The sequence below is a fragment of the Puma concolor genome, chromosome C2 (genome assembly GCF_028749965.1).
Source record: "Puma concolor isolate L17-30 chromosome C2, mPumCon1.1.hap2, whole genome shotgun sequence".
Taxonomy (NCBI): Eukaryota; Metazoa; Chordata; class Mammalia; order Carnivora; family Felidae; genus Puma; species Puma concolor.
The window spans coordinates 45,200,939-45,217,943 of NC_141675.1; the positions used below are offsets into that span (position 1 = coordinate 45,200,939).

Here is a 17,005-nt window from a genome sequence, read left to right on the forward strand (position 1 = left end):
AGGGAAAAACTGCAACTTGCTCCCAGGGACTGGAGAAAATAAAAAAAAGAAAGTTTCAAATCTATCAGTGTTCCATTAGTCATGTTCTCCTTCTTCCCCCTCATCATCATCATCATCTTCTTCTTCTTCTCCTTCCCCTTCTTCATCATCCATGTTGGGAACCAAGTAGTACTGTGATGGATTTGGCCAAATATCATCTTTGATGACCTCTCCTAACTCATCTTCACCTGCATCAGAATGGTCAGGAAACCAGGTGAAGAAACTCTCTGGTTCCTCATGCTGTCTCTTCCTGCTGGCTTCATTCTGCACTTGACTTGAACGTGTGGTCACATCCTTTCCAGATTTCCATTTGATTTCAGTGGACTTTGAAGATGAATTACCACTCTCATTCAGACAAAATTCTTTGGATGGAACTTTCTTTTCAAAGTAAGGGTTTTCCTCAAAATAAAAATCTATTTTGTAACCTGATTTAATACCCTCAAATTCTGTCACTTCAACTCTTGTCGAAAAATGCAGCACCTCTTCATCCTCCTCCCCAAACAGTGCAGACACTTGTGCGTGGTTGACAAATATTTTAACTAAAACTTTGGGATTTGGGGCATCAACTGGACCTCTGCTTAAAGGACGGTTGATGGAGTTTGTTGTATTTCTGTCCTACTTTCAAAATCTCCTCACTGGCTTGTTCGTTAAGTCTATTTCATTTTGTACTTCATCAATATGTTCAGTTGCTTCTTGCTGTTCTTTTTCTCCCTTCAGAAAGTGCTGAGGAGTTGACGCCTCAAAAAAGGTTTTTTTGTTTGAGGTGGGAGCGAAGACTGGTGTCGGGGGGCCTACTGTGACAAAAGTCCAGGAAACAAGAGCAGACGCGCATCTGGAAGAAGCTTTGATTACTCCAGATACAAATTTATTGTATTGTATTGTATTTTTTAAGTTTTATCTACTTAAGTAATCTCTACACCTAACATGGGGCTCAAACTCATGACCCCAAGATCAAGAGTTGCATGCTCTTCTAACTGACCCAGCGAGGTGCCCCAGATACGTATTTTTTTTAGCAAGGAAAGATAACATCCCACATCCTGAAGCCCAGAAATAAGCATGGCTGACTAACATTTTGATGCAGTTTGTCAACTTGCATATACTTTTAAATCTCTGAATTACCGTAGTCAGATCACCCAACTAGTCTGTCTAGAAGAAAGGCAGATTCTGAGAGGAATAAATAGCAGGTTGATGACCTCCCCCATCCTCCCACACACACACATACACACACACACACACACACACACACACACACACACACACTCCCCACTCCATGTCTAGGAGCACTCTGAGGGACCATATCAATCAGTTTTCAAACTCTTGCAAAAGTTTCTGTCCTGGTTGCTAAGTCTCCCCATTTGTCTCCAGTCAAACATTATTCCAATGTTGACCACTTGGCCTCAGATCATCAACTGACAGGTAGAATATAAATATACAGTAAAAAGGAAAAGACCTCCCAAATTTTTGAAAGGAGAAAAACAACTTTCACTAAGGCTAACTGGCTGGGCTAGTTCAGTGAGGAAGCACATACTCTGAACATGTGGACTCCATATTTTGAAAACTCAGCTCATGCTGAAGAAATTTACATCTACCAGGAGGAAAAATAATGTCTCTAGGTAGATTTTACAAATGCCTGCAGTTGAAAATGTATGTCCATGGACATGTCCAGACTCATTTTACATATAAAATATATACAAACTTGCACATCTTAAGAACATTTGCTAGAAAAGAATATTTTAACTATAAGTAGTATCCTCAAGAGAATATTAAAAAAAAATAATTAAGGTTGTAATTCAAGAAATAAATACAATAAAAAAGGTAGGGCCCAAGAATAAAAAAGAGTCCTTAGAAATTAAAAATATGGTAGGTTAAGCAGAAATTTTAAAAACAGATTGAAAAATAAAAATCAAAGAAATCTCAAAGAAAGTAGAAAATACAGGTAGATTGAAAATGTGAAAGAAAGGTTAAATTGTAAAGTATAAATCCAAGCGGTGAATGTTCAATGACTAGAAGCTCCAGAGAGAACAGATGAGATGACAGGAAACTATAAACAAAAAAATAATAAAAAAGAATTTCTCAGCTGAAAGACACGAGTCTCTAGACTGAAGACAGAAGGAAAAAAAAATGCTATAATGCCAGACACAGTGAATGAAAAATGAACCCCGCTCAGTCACAAAATGGTGAAATTTCAGAATATCAAAGATTTTTTAAAAGGTTTTATTTAAATTCCAGTTAGTTAGGGGTGCCTGGGTGGCTCAGTCGGTTGAGCATCCGACTTCAGCTCGGGTCATGATCTCGCGGTCCGTGAGTTCGAGCCCCGCGTCGGGCTCTGTGCTGACAGCTCAGAGCCTGGAACCTGCTTCGGATTCTGTGTCTCCCTCTCTCTCTGCCCCTCCCCTGCTCATGCTCTGTCTCTCTCTCTGTCAAAAATAAATAAACATTAAAAAAGAATTTAAAAAAATAATAAAAATTAAAAAATAATAAATTCCAGTTAGTTAACATACAGTGTAACATTAGTTTCAGGTGTGCGATAGTGACTCCACACTTACGTGCAATAACTAGTGCTCACTGCAGCAAGTGCACTCCTTAATCCCCATTACCCATTTAACCACCCCCCACCCAACTCCCCTCTGGTAACCATCATTTTGTTCTCTATAGTTAAGAGTCTGCTTCTTGGGATTGCCATTCTCCCTCTCTCTCTTTCCCTATGCTGGTTTGTTTTGTTTCTTAAATTCCACATATGAGTGAAATCATATGGTATTTGTTTTTCTCTGACTTATTTCATTTAGCATAATACTCTGTAGCTCCATCCGCATCATTGCAAATGGCAAGATTTCATTCTTTTTTATGGCTGAGTAATATTCCATTCTCTGTGTGTGTGTGTGTGTGTGTGTGTGTGTGTGTGTGTGGACACTTGGGTTGTTTCCATAGTTTGGTTATTGTAGATAATGCTGCTATAAACATAGGGGTGCATGTATCCCTTTGAATTAGTATTTTTGTATCCTTTGGGTAAATACCTCCTAGTGTAATTGCTGGGTCATAGGGTAGTTCTATTTTTAACTTTTTGAGGAACCTCCATACTGCTTTCCAGAGTGGCTGCACCAATTTGCATTTTCACCAAGACAGTCCATGCTCATGAATCAGAAGAACAAATACTGTTAAAACAGCTCTACTACCCAAAGCAATGTACACGTGTAATGCAATCCCTATCATAATATCAAAGGTCTCTTAAAATCCAAAAATTTTCAGAGAGGAAAAGTAAATTGTCTTCCTTTCTAAAAAATCAGATTGGCATTAAACTTCTCTTTAGCAATACCAAATGCTACAAGACAATGGAACTCTGCCTTCAAAGTTTTGAGAGAAAATTATTTTATTTTATTCAATACTCAAATTATTAATTAAATTTGAGAGTAGAATAAAGACATTGTAAGTCAAGGAAGAACTCAGTAAGTTTACCTCCAATATTCCCATTCTATGGAAATGACTCAAGGATGTGTTCCAGAAAAATAGGGGAGTAAACTAAAAATTTGTGGAGCTCAAGAAACAATTCAGCCAGTCAGGAGAAAATGGAAGGAAGACCTAGGGTGACAACTTTTCACCAAATGTAGAACCCAAAAATCCAGTTTAGAGCTGGTAGAACAAGGTCTCCAAAAGGTAGGTGTCTGGAAAGAAAATGTACATGAGAAGGAATTCAGATTTGATAGTATCGTGAAGAAGTTGGAATATCAAGTTGTAAAAAATGCAGCAATGCAGGACATGGGGTGGGGCAAAAGAGACAATTAGAAATCCCAAGAAACACACAAGACTATGTAAAAAAGATGTGTAACTATAGTACAGTACGTGGCTGACCTGTTAACAATCTTCATATAGAAAAAGTTGTAAACCCTGTTGACCAATTTGCAGCTCTTGGAATCAACGCACACACCAGGAAAAAGGAACACTTAGGTCTGGTGGTAGAACAAGATGCATGTTCCCTTTCTTGACAATAGAAGTTAAAACTAAGCATTTGGGGGGCACCTGGGTGGCTCAGTGGGTGAAGTGTCTGACTGTTGGTTTCGGCTCAGGTCATGATCTCACAGTTTGTGAGTGCAAGCTCCACATTGGGCTCTGCACTGACAGCGCAGAGCCTGCTTGGGATTCTCTCCTTCTGCCCCCTCTCCTCCACTTGTGCTCTCTCTAAATAAATAAATAAATATTTTTAAAATGTTTCCAAAAGAATTAAGCATTTAAATGTGGTAGAAAGGAATACAGAGATGAAGGAAAGGATAAAGACGTTCATATGTTCACCTCACAAAGTGAAGCATCAAGAAATATTGTCAGTAGTTGATGGAATTAAAAATAAGGATGTCACTATATAAAACTATATTTTTATACAGTTACAAAGGCAACTAACAAAGGATCTAAAAATGGTGACGTAATCGTATTGAAGCGGAGGAGAGGAAGGCCGAGTTTGGAAGATGGAAGATAAGTGAACTCAATCTATGTCTATCATCAAAGAAATCAACAGAGATTGTCTAAAATTGTTAAAGAGGAAAAGAAAAACAATCCGCTGAAGAGTGTGTAATAGTCTGACAACCATAGCACAAAGGCCAGGACAGGAGAAACAGAGCTGTGGTGAAGATTCTTATGCCATACGTGTAATGGCATATCATCACCTAAAGGAAGATTATGATAAATGAAAGAGGTACAAAATATTTCTGCTTCCAGTCAAATGGAGTAAGACGGACGAGATTTACCATCCTGCTTGAAACAACAAAATCATCAGACAAAATATATGAAAAAATGGCACCCAATGTACTGGACTTTAGGCAATAAAGGACAACGATCATTGAAAGAGAAAAGAGAGAATATAATGTATGCCTACGCAAACACTTGTGCACAAATATTCATAGCAACTCTATTGGTAATAGCCCCAAAGTGGAAACAACCCCACTGTCCACCAAAAGATGAATGGAAAAAGAAATTGTGTTACATTCATACAATGGGATGTGCCACATAGCAGTAAAAAAGAATAAACGACAGATACACATAACTACACGGACGAGTCTCAAATTAATTATGCTGAGTAAAGGAAGCCGCCCCTCCAGTTGTACTTACTGTAAGATTGCGTTTATATAAGATTATAGAAAGAGGAAACTAATCCATGTGACAGAAAGCAGATCAAGGACTGTAGAGAGAGATAGGAGGGATGATTTTAAAGAGGCATGAAGCAAGTTTCAGGGGTGATAGGTATGTTCACTCTCTTGATTGTGGTGATAGTTTCATGGTGTACACAAATGTCAAAAATTTTCAAATTGTTCACTTTGAATATAAGTGGTTTATTTTATGTCAATTATACCTCCATGGTCGGGCTCTGTGCTGACAGCTCAGAGCCTGGAGCCTGTTTCCGATTCTGTGTCTCCCTCTTTCTCTGACCCTCCCCTGTTCATGCTCTCTCTGTCTCAAAAAAAAATAAGTGTTAAAAAAAATTAAAAAAAAAAAGGGGGGGGGCGCCTGGGTGGCTCAGTCGTTAAGCGTCTGACTTCGGCTCAGGTCATGATCTCGCAATCCGTGGGTTCGAGCCCCACGTTGGGCTCTGTGCTGACAGCTCAGAGCCTGGAGCCTGTTTCGGATTCTGTGTCTCCCTCTTTCCCTGACCCTCCCCTGTCCATGCTCTCTCTCTGTCTCAAAAATAAATAAATGTTAAAAAAAAAAATTTTTTTTTTAAATTATACCTCCATGGTTAAAAAAGAAAAGAAAGATATTGCGTAAACATATTACAGCGATAAACAATAATACGTGACAAATATATATTTATACATATAACATATAACACATAACAAGTACATAAAAATATATAACAAATAATAGCAAAATAAATAATATACAGTATGTCATAAACATACTCTTTTTATTTTTTAATTTTTTTTTAATTTTTTTTAACGTTTATTTATTTTTGAGACAGAAAGAGACAGAGCATGAACGGGGGAGGGTCAGAGAGAGAGGGAGACACAGAACCAGAAGCAGGCTCCAGGCTCTGAGCTGTCAGCCCAGAGCCCGACGCGGGGCTCGAACTCACGGACTGTGAGATCATGACCTGAGCTGAAGTCGGATGCTTAACCAACTGAGCCACCCAGGCACCCCATTAACATACTCTTTTTAAATATTTAGTTATTTTGAGAGAAAGAGGGGGAGAGAGAGATCCCAAGCAGGGTCCACGCTGTCAGTGCCGAGCCCGACGTGGGGCTCGATCTCATGAACTGTGACCCAAAATAGAGTCAGATGCTTAACTGACTGAGCCACCCAGGTGCCCCTGTCATAAATGTATTCTTTTACAGATACGGTAACTACCAAAAGAGCTAAAAAGAAAAACTGTTAAAAGTGGTTCCCCGTGTGAGCGATTGGGGAAAGGCGTTATTCAAGAGGAGGATGGGGAACTGTTGCTTCTTAGGATAAGCCCTTCCGGATTAGTTCATTTTTAACAATGTACATATGTGTCATTTCAGATGCACAGAGAAGCAGATGCTAGGACGGGATTTGACATGCCAGAGATTTACTGAGGGGAAGCCTATGAAGGACAGAGGGAGACAGACAGAGTAGGAATAGACAAAGAGAGGGTCAGACCATGATCAGGTCCGCTGCCTGTGAAGGGAGAGGGGGAAGTAAAGATTGGATAGGAAGAGCCTCAGAACCTGGCACAGTTCTGAGAAAGCCTCGACAGGCTGATGGGGGAGGGTCTGCACAAAAGTTGCCCATGAGAGGAATCCTGTATCAGGCAGGGTGGACCGCAACTGGTACCCAGGTACCTCAGCAGTGTTCCGTCAATGGCCCAGAAGGGTGGGGCTCCGTGTGAGTGCTATAGGCTCCGAAGATGTGGCACCTGGGCTTGCCATTCTGCCAGGCACCCACAGCAGGTTCTCTTAAGGGGACATCTGAACAATGCATCTCTGTGGCTGCCACAGCAGGCATTGAATTGATTTTTATGTTGTTCAAAAAGTTGTTTTAAGAGAAGAATAAATTGGGGCGCCCCGGTGGCTCAGTCGGTTGGGCCTCTGACTTCGGCTCAGGTCATGATCTCACAGTTCTTGAGTCCGAGCCCCACATCAGGCTCTGTGCTGACAGCTCAGAGCCTGGAGCCTGCTTTGGATTCTGTCTCCTTCTCTCTCTGTTCACCCCTGCTTGTTCTCTGTCTCTCAAAAATAGGTAAAGATTAAAATTTTTTTTAAAAAAAGGGATAAATTCCTCTAATCAACAGGTGAAATGAATAAACATCCAAGTAGCACAGTCTTTTTCTTTTTCTTTTTTTTCCAGCAATTCTATACATTATTCAGTGCTCATCGTAATAAGGGTACTCTTTTTTTTTTTTTTTTTTTAATTTATTTTGAGAGAGAGAGAGAAGAGCAGAGAGAGAATTCTAAGCGGGCTCTGTAGCACAAAGCTCGAGGCGGGACTCCAACTCACAAACTGTGAGATCAAGATCTGAGTGGAAATCAAGAGTTGTACCCTTAACCAACTGAGCCACCCGGGTACTCTTACTGTCTATCACCTATTTCACTTAGCCTCCTACACCACCCCTTCTGGTAACCACCCATCTATTCTCTATAGTTAAGAGTTTGGGTTTTTGTTTGTCCCTTTTTTCTTTGTGTTGTTTGTTTCTTTGTTTGTTTGTTGCACAGTCTTTTATAAAGGGCATCACCCACCTGGTTGGTACTGTGTATTTTGCATTCCTTGTTTGTTTAAAGGTATTGCATGGAGTAGGTTAAATTTATTTGTTTTTTTCTTAATTGAAGGGTTACAGTGAAAAACTGGAGAGGCAGCCATTTTCTTAAAAAAATATGCATAGAGTCAAGGAATAGGAGTCAACAAAGAGGAGGGTTGCTTGAGGACCTATAGATTCTGATGAAACAATCTTGGAATTACATACAGCCATTTAGAACAGACTGGGCTCATTAGAAGCCCTCTAATTCTGTAAGTCTCAAAGCTCAAAAATTCCCAATGACTTCACAAATAAGACTAACAAATAATAAATTCTGCTTACAGTACAAGTAATTGGAAAAAAAAAAACAAAACTGCCATTTAGAGACCAAGTCGTATCTCTAACATTCTAGGTCCTGAATCATGATTTTTCCATGCCTAGTCAAAAAAAAAAAAAAAAAAAGAAGAAGAAGAAGACAAAAATTTATAAAAACAAAATGCTCCCAAACACTTAATCCCACCCTGCATAATGGCAAGTGTATACGTTCTGCAGGGCAGGGGCAGAGAGGAAAGAGATGGCTGTCTTCACAATTGTGACTGAAGTTTCTCACTCTTGTTAACTTTATATAAATACATGACCATGTGAGGGGCACCTGGGTGGCTCAGTCGGTTGGGCGGCCAATTAGAGCTCAGGTCATGATCTCGCAGTTTGTGAGTTCGAGCCCCGCGTCGGGCTCTGTCCTGAGCGCTCAGAGCCTGGAGCCTGCTTCCGATTCTGTGTCTCCTCTCTCTGCCCCTTCGCTGCTTGCTCTCAGTCTCTCTCTCTCTCTCTCTCAAAAATAATAAACAATAAAAAAATTTTTTTTTTATAATACACGACCATGTGAACACATTGCTAGCACCCCTCCCAGGGCCTTGGAAAGGGCCCTGCTGCTGATGCTTTCATCAGCATTTAGTAAATTCACATTTCTACACAGCCCTATTTGAAGAGGAACAGAAAATTAAAGGAGTGTAGATTCTCTTAACAAGTTTGTGGATATAAATACGGGTTGCTGGGCAGGGAGTGGCCCTTTACACACATGTTAGTACTGAAAATAAAAAGAATGTGTGCAGAGGCGACTGGTCGTTGGTATAAATCATTTCCCATGTGTCTGGCACCCCCAGACACTGATCACTCCCTGCCAGGCCCTGGCTCCAAACCCACGACACCCTCACGGGCCTTCTGCACACTTAGGGCACAGTCACATCTGATTTCCCTGGGAACCTGTCACTCAGAGCAGGGAGCTGAATGACAAGAATGAGCAAGGCACATTATTGGGTTTTGTTATTAAAGAAAATGAACTTGGCTTGTTGAAAGCATGGTATACAGCGTATGGTCACAACTTCTTTTTAAACGAGAAAGAAAATGAAAGGAAGTACACACAAATATTAATAATAGTTCTCTTTGGGTGTCAAAAGTATGGGTAATTTTTATTAGCTTTCCCTCCACATTTTCTTTAATAAGCATGTATTGTCTTATTTAGGAAAAACAAACTTTAAAAAGCATTTACAAAAAAAGGTATTAACTTTAGACAAGTATGCATATACAATATGTGTATTAATACATGAGATATGCAAGGAACTAAGGAGATTTATTCATTTATTTTAAAAGATAAAACCTTTATTTTATGTTGATCTATTTTTGAGAGAGAAAGAGGCAGAGCATGAGTGAGGGAGAGACAGAGAAAGGGAGACACAGAATCCGAAGCAGGCTCCAGGCTCTGAGTTGTCAGCACAGAGCCCGACGCAGGGCTCAAACTCACGAACCCCAAGATCATGACCTGAACCAGTCAAAAGCTTAACCCAATGAGCCAGGAACCCCGGGAAATGAGGAGATTTAAAGCTTCCGAGGACTCCTGGTAAGAGTATTTCACGTGGTAGACATTCCGAGTGTGATCAGAGGATCAGAAAAGCAACGAATCCCCGGGTTGAAATGACCCTTGTATTCATTATCTCTGGCTGCATAAAAAATTACTCCAAAACTTAGCAGCTTAACCCGGGAAACATTCATTATTTCACACAGTTCCTATGGGTTAGGAATCTGGGTATGACTTAACCGAATGGTTCTGGCTCAGGGTCCCTGTCGAGGTTGCAGTCAAGCTGTCTGGCAGGGGCTGCAGTCATCTGAAGGCTTATGCAGCACTGGAGGATCTGCTTCCAAGATGGCTCATTCATATGGCTGCTGGCAGGAGGCCTCAGTACCTTGCCACATGATGATTCACAGGGCTGCCTGACTGTCCTCACAACCCAACAGCTGGTGCCTCCCAGAGGGAATGATCAAAGAGACAAAGAGAAAGATTGGGAGGCAGAAGCTAGAATGTCTTCTACGATTTAGCCCAGGAAAGGACATACCATCACTTCTGCCACAATCTTTTGTTGCACGGACCAATCGTGATGCCGTGGATTGTAGGAAGTGACTACAGCGGGGCATAAATTTCTGGAGGCAGGGATCAGGAGGGGCCTTCAATGTTCCATCCCCGTGGCATCCTTGAGAAACTAAAATTTGCCACACAAAAGAGTGGCAAAATAGAGAAATTTTTCTAGAGCAATATTGAGCTTGTTAGTCAAAATAATTTAAGCCTATAAAGGAAATAGGTATTTGAATTCTATTTTATATTCTGACTGATCAGAAATGGCTCCTCTGAAAACTTACTATATTACTGGTTATGAGTATAATGTGGCTTTTTAAAATGTCAATTGGTTTCACTTCTTGGAAAGTTACAGAAGTTTCTTCCTCCTGTCTTCAGAGAAGATTGGGTAGGACAAAGTAGGGATTTTTCTTTCCTTTTACAAACTTTACATTTTGGTTGCGTGGCTGTCCATATTTTTGTAGGCAAAAACAAACAAATACCCTTCAGCGGTTGTTTTCAGACCAGCTAGATGTCTAACTGATAAAAATTAATTCATCTCCCCCCTGCAGGTCAAATCTGTAATACTGTCCCCAGATTCCAACATAGGGAAAAAGCGGTTCATGAAATCAACTTAGAAGCCATATTGTTAAAAACAGTAGCCAGAACGGAAGGTCTCTCTGACTTGGGATTTTGTTTTCAAATGAGTTAATTTATTAAGGTGAAAAAGCATAATTAATAACATCAAAATTTAACCTACTTTAATACATTTAACCAATGGCTTTAATAATAAGAGTAAACTTAGGTGAAATGAGAAATGTCTTCAAATCCGCGATGTAAGGTAATAGAAATATGGGACAGTGCGTCAGGTCCTCAGAGCTACTCCTAACCAGAAAGAGAATAGGAGTTAGTATTTGCCATTACTGCAGACTCTTCAAGACCAGGACTTCTCCTGTCTTCAAATCCCAAGGGCCCAGTAGAATGCTAGGCATAAGGAGAAGGTCAGGAAGTATTTGCTGAATGAAGAAGGAAGGGAAAAGCAATAAATGTTTGAGGGAAATGATACACTACAAAAGTCATTCTCATCCTAATTTCCACCCTTCCCTTTGCCCGCTCTGTTCCCAACTTGCCCTGACTTCAGAGAATAGTTCCCAGGAAGAGAGCTGAACTCAGCCTCAGCATCTATAAAATCACCAGATTCCCCAATGGCTCCTGATTTGTCATTCCACCAAGTCCAGTTAATTCCCTCTTCACACTGATATTTTAAATTCTAGTCCATAATACTAAAAGAAATGAACACACCCCCCCCCCAGCTTCTTGTTTGGGGCATCTATTTTCAACACCATCCCACAAATTTCTCTGAATCTACTCTCTCCCCCAGTATAATGATGGAAATGGAACATAGGACTCTATAGCCGATGGATTCTAACTCCTGTCTTTTTATCCAGCTGGAGAGCTACTCACTAGTTCTTTGTCTTCTTTTAGTAACAGCTTTTCTCCTAGGAATCTGCACTCTTGCTGTTAAAATTCCCAGCAAGTTCAAAGGCACTCTCATCCCCTCAAGATCTGCCAGTTAACTCACTGTTGCTACTCGGTACTGCCTTTGATAATTTAGCCCTTCCCAGAGTCAGGTTTTTCTCTATCACAGGATAATATAAGGCTTTATCAAGCTGTCAAAACCCTGGATTTTGGCATAGCTTCCAAAAGGGTGTTGAAATATTCCCGAAGGATGAACCCTCTTGAACTAGGGAATCACTGAGGGGAAAGGAATGCAGGCAGGTCTGACAGGATCTGCAGCTTTCCCCTGATTTATTGTACCTTGCTTTATAGGAACTAAAGGCTCCTTCTGGTGAGTTCAGTACAGATGAGACACTCTCCGTGGATGGAGGATTTCACCACATGCTATTGGGTCATGCTTATCAAAACTCAGGTGTGCTCATCACTGACTCAGTAACCTCATTATTCACTTGGTTTCAAACTGTTTATCCCAGCACGCACTGTACCCCTCAAATATTTTTTCTTTGAGGGCTGAGATTTTATCAGGCACCATTATGGTTTCTGATAAGCTATTCAAAGTTTAAAGTACATATTTTTTTTTTTTTAAGTCAGAGGCCTGCATCTCCAAGTACAGGGTGGTCCAGGATAAATCAGACCCATGAAAAATATAAGGACTATGGCTGGTCTTTTTGTAATTGTTGTTCGAAAAGTAATTTGTCCCAAATTACAAAAAGGAGAAAAAAAGAAAGAAGAAGAATATAAGGAATAATTCTAGGATAGTCTTTTGGTATGTTTCCTTTAGTCTTTTTTAAAAAACATAACAGGTTAAGTGAAAAAAATTAAGAATTTTATCACAAGATTTTGTCCCCATTATGCTACGGAGTCTGCTGCTTCATAACTTCGGCTTTTAAAAATGGCTTTGGGGGCGCCTGGGTGGCTCAATCAGTTAAGTGTCTGACTTCAACTGGGGTCATGATCTCATAGCTCGTGGGTCGAGGTCCCGCGTTGGGCTCTGTGCTGATGGCTCAGAGCGTGGAGCCTACTTCAGATTCTGTGTCTTCCACTGTCTCTGTACCTCCCCTGCTCACACACTCTCTCTCTCTCCTTCAAAAGTAAATAAACATTAAAAAAATTTTTTGTTAAGATGGCTTTGACAGAGACAGGTTTTAGTGAACAAAATTAGGCTGGGAATTAAAAAAAAAAAAGGGAAAACAGAAGTCATCATATATTTTTCATTATATTATTTTTCATCATTATATTTCATCTTTGAATTATTTCTTATATGTATTTTAGAGTTTTGCCGTTCCAAGCATTATCAATAATACATTATATATGTTTAAGGGAAACCTTGAACTTGTTTTAAGGTTTATTTACTCTACCAGGGATCAGTGACACTTTTCATCTCTGTTTCTTAAAAATTAAAGAATCCAGTCACATCAAAGAAGAGGAATTTCCAGAATTGAGTTCCATAAGACACCAGTTGATATGAATGTGTTCCCCGAGGTATAAAAATGTTTTGCCAGTCCCAATACAGAGTGAGAAGATCTTAGGAGAATCTAACAAATGACACAATGCAGATTGCCTATCCCAAGTCCTCAGTCCTCAAAATTTAAATGCAGCATTCCACTTGCTCCTTTTTAAAGTTTAATAAGAAGAATAAGGTAATGTGTTGGAGGATTTTGGAAACTGAGTGAAGATGAAAGGAGCAGTGTCTTATGTTTGTGTTTCTTTTACATTTGATATCTTCCCATATTAGACAGGGAAAGAAAATATGCAAGAATACAAAGGGCAGTGTTTTTAATAAAACCTTGGCTGCTTTTCTCTAAGAACTAATGCAAACAATTTTATCTCTTTAGGGGTCATTTTCAAAGCAAAGGGAAGAAATAAATTGTCAGGATCCCATAAGGTACTTGGAAAATACACTCTTTTTGTGCTTTAACTCAGCTAGGGAAAAGAAACTGAGCAAAAAGCAAGATTTCACTCAGGTCTACTTCGGCCTCATGTGGAAGGAAGGAAGGAAGAAGGAAGGAATAGAGGTGTGTGTGTGTGGGGGGGGAATCCCTCTCATACTCCATACCCTGTATCATAGCACTTATTAAAAAGAGACTTTAATATTTGTTCTTTAACTATACAAATTTGAGGGGCGCCTGGGTGGCTCAGTCGGTTATGAGTCGGACTTCAGCTCAGGTCACAATCTCGCGGTCCGTGAGTTCGAGCCCCGCGTCGGGCTCTGGGCTGATGGCTCAGAGCCTGGAGCCTGCTTCCGATTCTGTGTCTCCCTCTCTCTCTGCCCCTCCCCCATTCATGCTCTATCTCTCTCTGTCTCAAAAATAAATAAACGTTAAAAAAATTAAAAAAAACTATACAAATTTGAGTTTTCTAGCAAGGGAAGAGAATTATATTTCTATTTTTCTGACATGATATGAAAACCTAAGTTAGCACAGAGACCCTGCTGTCAAGCTGGGGCCACCTGGGCTCCCCAGGAAGGAAATCCTTGGGAAGGATTGTATTTTATGGACCTACCTTTGACAATTCAGCTGTGCTTCATTCCTAGATGCATTTCTGCCTCATGTGTTAAAACAACCAGCAAAATGTGTCGTCCCTCAGGTGGGCACATTTGGAAGGACTAGAGGAGAACGAATGTACTTGGGCCACTTTCTATCTTAGAACAGCTACGAGGTGAGCTGCCACAGAAACAGAAACAGGGCACATCTGACAGGTTCTGGGTTTCCTTTTGAAAACAGGATATAGACCAGGTTTTCTGAAAGAGCCACTGAAGCTTGCAAAATGCTCTCTGCCCCTGGCTGATTGAGTGAAACAGAGCCAACTCTTAGTTTGGATTGGAAATCATGTGAAACTTATTTATGCCCTTTTTTATTTTCTCCCTTTAACTCTCTATCCGTCATCGAGCAGAGTCCGAGCATCTGAGCCGAGAATCTGTGTCTGGAGCTGGTTTACATTCATACTGGAAATAAAACTCAATATGGGGTGAGAATCCAGGCTAACTGAAGTCAACTCTTTGTGAACAAAATAACCACTCTATGTCCCTCCTCAAAGCCTACAAGCTCCTGAGTAGTTCCCATAAATCCAGGTCCATTCAAAGGGTCTGCTCCTGGCTTTCCACCAGTAGCTTGCATCCACATGCATCAGATTCGACTGTCTCTTAAATCTGCAAAACGTTATCTGCCTCACGGTGCACAGACTACTGTCCCGAACTGTATTCAATCCAGATGGGCGGCTTTGCCACTTCCTGACTTCCATCCTATTACAAGTATGAATGTTTTGAAACCAGGCAACCAAGAGACTGATATCCCAACTGAATGCGAAGCATATAATATTTGGGGAAAGCTTTCTGGTGGTATCCCAGAAAATGAGGCTATTATGGCCCCCATTAACCACTGGATGTCTGAAATTTTCAACCTCCCAACATGTGGATCAGATCACATTTGTGGGAGGACATACCATGGGCATGCCCAGGGTCACACACAGTTCTCAGGGAACCAGCTTGACCTCCACATCTTTCCGTATCACTCACAAAAGAAAGTCAGAATATTAATTTGATATTAATATTAGTTTGAATAAATGATTATCACAGGAATAAGCCATAACCTTTTAAAAAAATAATTTGCAAGCACTGGTGACAACAATTTATTGCAACAGCTGATCGGATCCATTAGCATTTCAGCCCTAGTCTACTCAGATCACTACCATTCCCATAAACATCAGAGCACTTCTCAATCATATGGTGGCAATTGGTTTATGTATCCACCTCTTCCTCGGGGGGCAGGGCCGAGTCTTGGCCATCACTTTATATAAACCAGTGCTCAGGCTATCGCAAGGATTCAATAACAGTTAGGAAAAGCAAGGGAGGGGCGCCTGGGTGGCTCAGTCAATTAAGTGTCTGACTTCAGCTCAGGTCAGGATCTTACGGTTCGTGAACTCGAGCCCCACGTTGGGCTCCGTGCATACAGCTTAGAGTCTGGAGCCTGCTTCAGAATCTGTGTCTCCCCCTCTCTCTGCCCCTCCCGTGCTCACGCTCTGTCTCCCTGTCTCTCAAAAATGAATAAACCTTTAAAAAAATTTAAAAAAAAAAGAAAGAAAGAAAAGCAAGAGAAAGTTACATTTATGCCTTGAATACCTCTAGAAGGATCCCCAGGAAACTGGTGTCGGGAGTTGTCCTTAAGCAGAAAATCTGGAGGACTGTGGTGTGAACTTGCTTTTCACTATATTATTTTGTATTCATTAGACTTTTTACTCTGTGTTTTATATGTGAGTGTGTTAGGATAGATATTTACTGGCTGCATAAACAAATAGATGAATGAACAAGCTACATCCAGGAGCACAAGGTTGACGCCCGAATATTTTTGGCTATACTGACTTAATGGCAGTGTTTTCCTGACCCTGAGTTTCGAATCCTTTTAGTGACTCATATTCAGTTGTGTGCCAGGTCAAGAGAGTGCTGACACTCCAACTGACTCAGTGTGTCCAGACATTTTTAGCCTCGGAAGAGACAAAGAACTGTCACAAAGGCTAGACTTTATTGGTTTGGTTTTGATGCATTCAGCAGAAATGGAAATGCTCACTGCTTTTCTCAAGATTAGACGTTGCGTCTTATCTGGAAAGAGTGACTATGATTACTTCTTTAAGATAAAGCTCTAATCCAAGCTCAAGGAAAACTGGAATTCTTTAGGAAAGAAACAAACAAACAAACAAACCACATTTGGTTCATGTCCTCAGCTTTGTGTCTCCTTTGAGCCCCAGAGAGGCATATTAATACTGTGAATCTGAGAACAGTGGCTTTGGGGTCAGGCAGAACTTTCCTAACTGCCCCAGGCCTCACAGTGCTCGGTTGTATAGAAATTGGGAACAATGGTATCTATCTCACAAGGCTGCCATTAGGCCTACATTAGCTAATGTATTTAAAATCCCTGAAACATAGGGCTCAAAAGTAGTAGTTATTATTTTTATCCTAAAATAGTCTCATGGCCCCGTTCATCCTTTAAGTTGGCTGGGGATCGACACCAGTCCTTGCTTTGAGACAAGCTTTGAGGCTTACCTCTGATGTGCAACCACACTTTGAGTTTACGAATGTGTTGCTCCCTCCTGTAATGAGTATATTCTGGGTGTGCTGTTTTTGGCATGTCACTTCTTTTGCCTACAGTGTAAAGATCAGCAATAAGCTTGCTACTTCCAACATTCACCATGTCCTCTGCTTATCATAATCCCTGATCAGTCTTCTTCGATAGCATCACTTTTTATCCAACCGGGTCCAGATCATATAGTTTGAGGGCCGCCCCGGTGCTGTTGGAAATTTGTCAGCCCTGTCCTTTAAAGGGTGTTGGAAGGACATCGGTGCTGCAATCAAACATTGTGACAGTCTTGCCATGCCAAAAGAATTTGAGATGAGTTTG

General features: G+C 40.6%; 1 pseudogene; it reads right to left on the reverse strand.

Annotated features, from left to right (window-relative positions):
• Window positions 1-75: 75 nt before the first annotated feature.
• On the reverse strand, window positions 76-16,798 carry LOC112849991 (protein SET-like; annotated as a pseudogene).
• Window positions 16,799-17,005: the final 207 nt, after the last annotated feature.